Source organism: Dysidea avara, chromosome 12 (assembly GCF_963678975.1).
Source record: "Dysidea avara chromosome 12, odDysAvar1.4, whole genome shotgun sequence".
Lineage (NCBI taxonomy): Eukaryota > Metazoa > Porifera > Demospongiae > Dictyoceratida > Dysideidae > Dysidea > Dysidea avara.
The window spans coordinates 15,141,347-15,149,756 of record NC_089283.1 but is presented as its reverse complement, the minus strand read 5'-3'; the positions used below and the strand labels follow the sequence as shown (position 1 = coordinate 15,149,756).

Sequence of the window (8,410 nt, the reverse complement as noted above, 5' to 3'; positions counted from 1 at the left end):
TCACTGGTAGGGTAACTCCAATAAATCTACTTCCTTGAACACATGTAATAGTTGTAACATGGGCATGAGGGCTTTGCCTGATATGTATGCCCAACTGCCCGAGGTTGTACATATCAGGCAAAACCCAAATGCCCGTGTTACAGCTAATATGTAACACTTATTAGGCTGATAGCCTGTACAGGGCGATCAATCACCCAAGCCAATATGAGTGCAGCCACTAGATGCATACTTAAAAATTTCAATTATGGGGTCAGCAGCTAGTACGTTCCGGTTACGTTTGTTTATGATAAATGGACATATCCTAGAGATATCACGAAGAATTTCCGTTACGAGAGTTTAATGTTTTAATCAGTGCTATTGAATTGTTTATGGAAAAACTACACAGTTCACTAAACGCCTAGACAGGTAAGCTTGCTTGTAGATTGGTTACTCCGTGCAGAGTGGTAGCTTCGTGATGGGGGCGTGTCCATATTCGAAAACATGCGGAAATGATCGATGAATAAGCTATAGCACTAGTTTTCACCTTAGCCAAACATTTTTCAACTTGTAGGATGGTAAGGATAACAAAACACTCCGTCTGAGTGGTTTCCATAGCGAAATCCAAGCCAGGCTCATGCATCCTAATCACGTGAGTGATGATCGATCCCCACAATCGATTTCAGCAGCGACCTCTATATAATCACTGCCCAGTTGTAGACCAGCTACATTTCGTATGTAGCCTGGCTAGCTGGGCTACATACGAAATGTAGCCCGGGCGGCTCCTTTGATCTGAAGTGTGAAAGTGTTGCATACAATAGTTGTGTCACATGTGTACACTACCTAGCTAAGTCAACATGTATTCCATTTGTACTGGTGTAACTAGTTGTTTCTTCATTACAGTCAGATGGAGAGTTGTTAGGTGATGAACATACTGCAGCTATTGCACTACGTATGGCCATGTCTTGTAACAAGTTGATGAACACTTTTAACAGGAAGGGAACATTCAACAGATTATCTAGTAAGCGAAATGATATTTCTTGTTCAGTGTATTAGTGTTGCACCGATATCCAAATTAGCCGATTATTCCAATAACTGATATTAAGCAACAGAATTAGCCGATACCAATAACCGATCCGATCTACACTGATAACACTAACACTCATCCTCATCATTATTAAATGACTCATATTAGTGATATAAGTATTGATATACACCTATTCTAGGCTAGTTAGATGTATACCACAAGTAAAAGTTACTCATGGTAAACAGGTTTTACTACTGCTTCTACAGCTGGCTGGTACTACATAGAAACCTAAAACCTCAGCTTACTGTTGGACATGGCCTAAAACCTGACTGTTTATTATGGGCATGGCTTGTAGTCACCACTAAACCATCAGCACACATAACTTAATTAAAATGCCAAATAACTTATGTCTAGCCTCCCCCACATCATTATACTACACAGCGCAGTATCGGCTTTGATCTCATCAAAACTGATTAATCGGCTAGTAGCCAATATCGGCCTGATACCGATTATTGAACCAATTATCGGTGCAACACTACGGTGTATACATATATCCATACTGTACAGTCTTAAAGTATTGTCTCATTAATACTATTCTGTATTTTATTAATTCTTGTTGGTATGTTCCTGTCAGTTGCAGTATTAATATTGTTGTCATAGCAACAAAACAATTATACAGTGAATAATAGTTGTTTTTGGCCCAGAAAGTTATCAGAGTTTTAGTGGCTATGACCGTCAGTGTTTGGCAAGTTACTTTGTAAAAGTAACTAGTTACATATTACATATTACTTGCAACTGAACTATTTAGTTACAGTTACATATTACCCATAAAATAAAGTAACTATAATAATATTACATATTATATTACTTTGTGTCCACAGCTTTAAGCTGTCACGTGTGAAACTACCACTTTATCACGTGTGAAACTACCACTTTATCACGTGGCATGATTGCGTTGTAGGACAATGTGCAAACTTAGTTATAAGTAAGAAGCTGGTGAATAAGCTTCATTCAGTAGGCTTCATTACTTCGTTGTGGCTAGGCGTTACTCAGTGGATCACTAACAAAATTAGTAACTTTGTTACTTGTAGTAATAATATTGCATAATATTAGACTCGTTACAGTAACTATATTACTTAGGTAACGCGTTACATTTGTGAGTAAAGTAACTTGAGTTATATTACCTGTTTTTATAGTGTATTTCGTTATATTACTTAGTTACCACAAAAGTAATAATATTACATAACGCGTTACTTATGTACAAGTAACGCGTTACTCCCAACACTGATGACCATTATAAAATGGTAATCACTATTAAGAGGTTTCTGCCAACTGTAATGTTCCATTTTATCAGTACAACAAGGTGAGCTTGTTATGAGCATTACTATTTGGCCACAAGCAATGAAGCCATATTCTTTGATATGCAGGAAGTGTGACAATTGCAAGTTTAATTAAACTAAGCTACTAACAGCTCTCTATAAGGCAGCAACCACTATATGAGAGTTGAAGTTATCTGTAGAGTGATTCATAGATTATTTCTGACTGGCTGATGTTAGACTGAGAAAAGATTTTGGGACCTCATGATAATGGTTGTTATATTAAAGTGACAGCTTAATTCAGGTGACCGTTGACACAGGTTCCACTGTACAAGGTGAAAGGTTTGTTACGTCTGAAAAATTAGGTACCTATATGTTTATTATCTGCCAGTTTATTACTTCAAAATTAGGTAAGCATTAATCATGCATGTTTGAGTTGTTTACCATGGAGCTCACAAAACACTAAAGTAAGAAATACACACAAAGAAATAAATTGCTGGCTGTTTTCACTATACTTCTGTATTGTGTTCTTATGTACATAAAGTCCTCCTGCTTCAATACAGAGTGTTTTCATGGTACATAATGTTCACCATTCAAGTTGAATATATATAGTACTGTTTGGTTATGCCTAACCAATACTACCAAGTTGTCGTAAAGGAAAGGTAAGGCTGGTTTTTGAGTGATATTTAATGACAGGAACGTTGATCCCTATTATACACTATTGTACAGTACAAGCTCAAAACGTGCCTGCAGAAGACTCAACATGCCTTCAACTAGCTTCTATAAAATTGTTTTACTGAATTTTTCTATTGAATGACTAACTAACTAATGCCTTAAAAATTGATTTGTACAGCACTTATACTGAAATAACTAAGATGCTTAAATTTGCAGAAAGGTCTACAGTGTTCGGACATACCAGTACCTCAGCGTTTGAAATGAATTGGCAAATCCACGTTTTAGCCTTCACATAAAAATACGTGAAGACATTTCAAATGAAGAAATGACAGCAACATTGTTTGCATCTATTGCATTGTAAACAAGCATGTGTAACTTGTGTTCCCTTTAAGCTACAGAAATTTAACAAAGACACTCAAGTCAACTCTCCATGCATGAAAAGGGAACAAGATGGTATAGTAAATGGTAAGTGGTATAAAAGAAACTCTGTCTGCATCAGAACCGTTCAACTCCCCATTACTTCACATTCCATGAAATCATTACATAACCATAATTATACACAATTTTACAGCAAGTTGGGCTTGTACACTAATAGTTAGGGTGGTGGTATACAGCTTAAAAAAGTTTTCACAGCACACAACTGTGTGGCAGATGATTACACTGTGTAGTGCTTTGATAACCACGATGGTTACAGTCTAACAATCAACCTGGTTGTGATACAGACTCAAGTTGTTGTGTGAGAGACTTATGACTCAAGTTGTTGTTACACGATTACGTACAGCTGTAACTCACTTCCTTTCACAGAAGTAGTAGTACAATACTATATCATACCTTTGCCCATTACTAGAGTTGCACCGATAATATCGGTTCAGTAATCGGTATCGGGCCGATATTGGCTACTAGCCGATTAATCGGTTTTGATTAAATTAAAGCCGATGTTAATCTCCGCTGTGCTGTGTAGCATAAAGATGTGGGGGAGGCTAGACATAAGTAATTTGGCATTTTAATTAAGTTATGTGTTGATGGTTTAGTGGTGACTACAAGCCATGCCCAGAATAAACTGTCAGGGTTTCCCAACAGTAAACTGAGGTTTAAGGTTTCTATGTAGTACCAGCCATTTGTCTCAACCATACAGCAGTAGTAAAATTCCAGGGCCCCCGCCTCCCACTGTAAATCAATGCTTATGTCATTAATGTGAGTCATATAATGATGAGGTTGAGAGATAGTGTTATTAGTGTATATCAGATCAGTTATCGGTATCGGCTGCTTAATATCGGTTATCGGAATAATCGGCTAATTTGGTTATCGGTGCAGCACTACCCATTACTATATTAATTTAATAAGTAATATTGCATCATAGACTTAAACAGCTTCATGATGTAAACAATACCGACTGAGTGTCCCTTTAAGATTTGTTTCACTGAATTAAAAGTTCAACAATTTTTCTTCATACCATATGTTATTTCACCAATATTAATTCTTGAAAGATACATATCTAATCCAAAACAGCCAAGCTGTAAAAAAAGTGTGCGGCCCTCAAAAAGGCTATGGTGAAAAAAGATGTGAAATCCAAGGTGGCGTCCAAGAAATGGCTGTGATGGTAGGTTAATGGTAAAAATTTTAATAACGACAATTCAGGTGAATTTTTGTGCCGCTTTAGATTTCATTTCTTTTTGTATTTGTATACCATAGGCCGGCTTTGGGACTTTTTTAACCTGTCTTTTTTTTTCTTTACCACAGGAAGAAGAAAAGATGAAGCAGATGTGCTTTAAATATCTGATTTTATCAGTAAATGTACAAATTATATATATAATACATATATTTATTACAGAACTCTCCATGGTGGTTTCTTTGTAACTGAACACTCTACAAGGTGACTTCTTCTAGATGCTCTCTCTACAGGGTGAATTGTTTGTAGCTGAACTATCTACAAGGTAACTTCTTCTAGCTGATCTCTCTACAGGGTGATTTGTTTGTAGCTGAATTCTGTACAGGCGATTTGTTTGCAGCTGAGCTCTTTACAGAATGGTTTCTTTGTAGCTGAACTCTCTAAAAGGTAACTTCTTCTAACTGATCTTTCTACAGGGCAATTTGTTTGTGGCTGAATTTTCTACAGGGTGATTTCTTTGCAGCTGAACTCTCTACATGGTGGTTTCTTTGTAGCTGAACTCTCTACAAGGTAATTTCTTCTAGCTGATCTCTCTACAGGGTGATTTGTTTGTAGCTGAACTATCTACAAGGTAATTTCTTCTAGCAGATCTCTCTACAGGGTGATTTGTTTGTAGCTGAATTCTGTACAGGCGATCTGTTTGCAGCTGAGCTCTTTACAGAATGGTTTCTTTGTAGCTGAACTCTCTACAAGGTAACTTCTTCTAACTGATCTTTCTACAGGGTGATTTGTTTGTAGCTGAACTATCTACAAGGTAATTTCTTCTAGCTGACCTCTCTACAGGGTGATTTGTTTGTAGCTGAATTCTGTACAGGTGATTTGTTTGCAGCTGAGCTCTTTACAGAATGGTTTCTTTGTAGCTGAACTCTCTACAAGGTAACTTCTTCTAACTGATCTTTCTACAGGGTGATTTGTTTGTAGCTGAACTATCTACAAGGTAATTTCTTCTAGCTGACCTCTCTACAGGGTGATTTGTTTGTAGCTGAATTCTGTACAGGTAATTTGTTTGCAGCTGAGCTCTTTACAGAATGGTTTCTTTGTAGCTGAACTCTCTACAAGGTAACTTCTTCTAACTGATCTTTCTACAGGGTGATTTGTTTGTAGCTGAACTATCTACAAGGTAATTTCTTCTAGCTGACCTCTCTACAGGGTGATTTGTTTGTAGCTGAATTCTGTACAGGTAATTTGTTTGCAGCTGAGCTCTTTACAGAATGGTTTCTTTGTAGCTGAACTCTCTACAAGGTAACTTCTTCTAGCTGATGTCTTTACAGGGTCACTAGTTTGTAGCTGAATTCTCTATATGGTGGTTTCTTTGTAACTGAACTCTCTACAAGGTAACTTTTTCTAGCTGATCTTTCTACAGGGTGATTTTAATTCTGTACAGGTGATTTGTTTGCAGCTGAACTCTTTAAAGAATGGTTTCTTTGTAGCTGAACTCTCTACAAGGTAACTTCTTCTAGCTGATGTCTCTACAAGGTCACTAGTTTGTAGCTGAGCTCTCTACATGGTGGTTTCTTTGTAACTGAACTCTCTACAAGGTGACCTCTTCTAGCTGATCTTTCTACAGGGTGATTTGTTTGAAGCCGAACTCTCTACAAGGTAACTTCTTCTAGCTGATCTCTCTACAGGGAGATTTGTTTGTAGCTGAACTCTCTACATGATGGTTTCTTTGTAGCTGAACTCTCTACAAGGTAACTTCTTCTAGCTAATCTCTCTACAGGGAGATTTGTTTGTAGCTGAACTCTCTACATGATGGTTTCTTTGTAGCTGAACTCTCTGCAAGGTAACTTCTTCTATTGATCTCTCCACAGGGCGATTTGTTTGTAGCTGAACTCTCTACATGGTGGTTTCTTTGTAGCTGAACTCTACAAGGTGATTTCTTCTAGCTGAACTATCCATTTCCATAGTTGCATGAACTCCCTACAAGGTAACTTCTTCTAGCTGATCTGTCTACAGGGTGACTTGTGTGTAGCTGATCTCTCTACAGGTTTTTTTGTTTCTAGCTGATCTCTTGAATTCTCTTCAGCGTGACTGCTCTATTAGGATGACTGCTCTATTAGGATGACTGCTCTATTAGAGTATCTCGATCTCGCACTTGCTGCACCAAGTTGGATTTCGTGTTATAACTCCGTGGCTTAAGTCTGATTCTTCTACACCATTGATGAGCCTTTCTAAGATGATTACTCCAACTGTACAACGATTTTCAAAGCATTACCCCAAACGGTTTATCTTGTAGGCGTGGCAAGCAGTGGTTTTTTTTTATTTGCTAATCTCGATTGCATAATTGTTACACATTGTTGGTTTTTTCGTTGTATCTTCCTGTTTTTTAGCTCGATTTCTTTCAAACCACAAAAGGTTTGAGATTCAATAGTTAACCTATTCACCCACCGATTTTCAGCTTCTTCCCATACTCGGTTTACACTGTGAGCGTGACAACATATTGGTGTTATTTTTCGTGAATAATTGCTCATAACTCTTCGCCTGTTTATCGTAATCCAGCCAAAGTTGGTACCGAGATGCGCCTTTATATCCCCCTTCTGTGTGCCAAATGTCAAGGTAATCGGATGTGGCGTTTGTGTTTTATAGCAGTTTTTGTAAGTGTGCGTCAAGAAAAAGAAAAATAAGAAGAAAAAAGAACGAAGAAACTGAGCCAATTTTTGAAGTCGCATATCTCGGGAACGCGTGAAGCGATTTCGCTCAAATTTGGAGTGTGGAGTGCTGCAGTTGGAGGGCATGTCCACAGCAAAAATCGTCTTGTTTCATCAAGGAAGCACAGAGCTACGGAGGTGCGAAAATTGCATTTTCTTTCTTCAAGTCAATATACTCACGGGTGTTACGTGCCGGCTTCTTGGGCCACACGACACACTACCGTGTGTCTTGATCTATGAACTGTGCAGGTTTTTACTGCACACATATGTAGTATTCAGCCTTAACCTTGTGCTACTAGTAAGTCTCTCTTCATAATGTTTTGTTGCTTGTACAATGCTCCAAAATTTACCTTTAGACACTCTAACTAATAGTACTCCCAACTGTTCTAGTATAACTATCATTTTGTGTTCAGTTTAAGAATATTTTTCATTACACTGATGTACGGATAACTAGAGTTTTACTGTATCATAGGGTTATGTGACTTATGTATTAATTGTTGTGTTGTGTTCACTCACTTACAGATCTCACACACTTGTGATATGTGTGTCCAACCAGAAAGTGTTTGTGGTAAAAAGAAGAAATAGAGTCTAATCAAGAACATGAATTGGACTATGCATTATGTTGATTGCATGTTGTATTAACAACGAAAATTATCTGTAATGGTTAACCATGTGAATTCTACACATTTCAAACTACTTATGTGACTGAATTTGACAAAACCAGGCTTCAACGTACAAAGCTTCGTTAGGAGATATGGCGATTTTAAGTAATCATTGTGTAATAACTTCCCAGTGCCTACAGCTGTGTAAACAAAATTTGCACCAATTATTCATCTATTTACTAGCTATCACTGAGTGGGTGTATACATTTCTGATACTCAAAATTTGCCCTGTTTTGGGCAGCTTTTTTCTAGCGGGTAATAATATCACAGGTGGTAGTAATAGGGTGGGGGGTGGTGAGTGGGCTTAATATAGGGGTATAAAATGAAGTAAGAAGACGATTGGAATCCAGAGGCCAAGTTTGGGCTCTCCATGGCCCTCCATGGCCCTAAAATCACTCCAAATTGACTGAGAACACTATTGGCGAGCTCTCTGTGAA

General features: G+C 37.7%; 1 long non-coding RNA gene across 1 annotated transcript; it reads left to right on the top strand.

Annotated features, from left to right (window-relative positions):
• Positions 1-287: 287 nt before the first annotated feature.
• Positions 288-8,031, top strand: LOC136241252 (uncharacterized). The gene is made up of 3 exons (XR_010694220.1): positions 288-405; positions 880-997; positions 7,834-8,031. It is a non-coding gene; the product is annotated as an uncharacterized lncRNA (long non-coding RNA).
• The last annotated feature ends 379 nt before the right edge of the window (positions 8,032-8,410 follow it).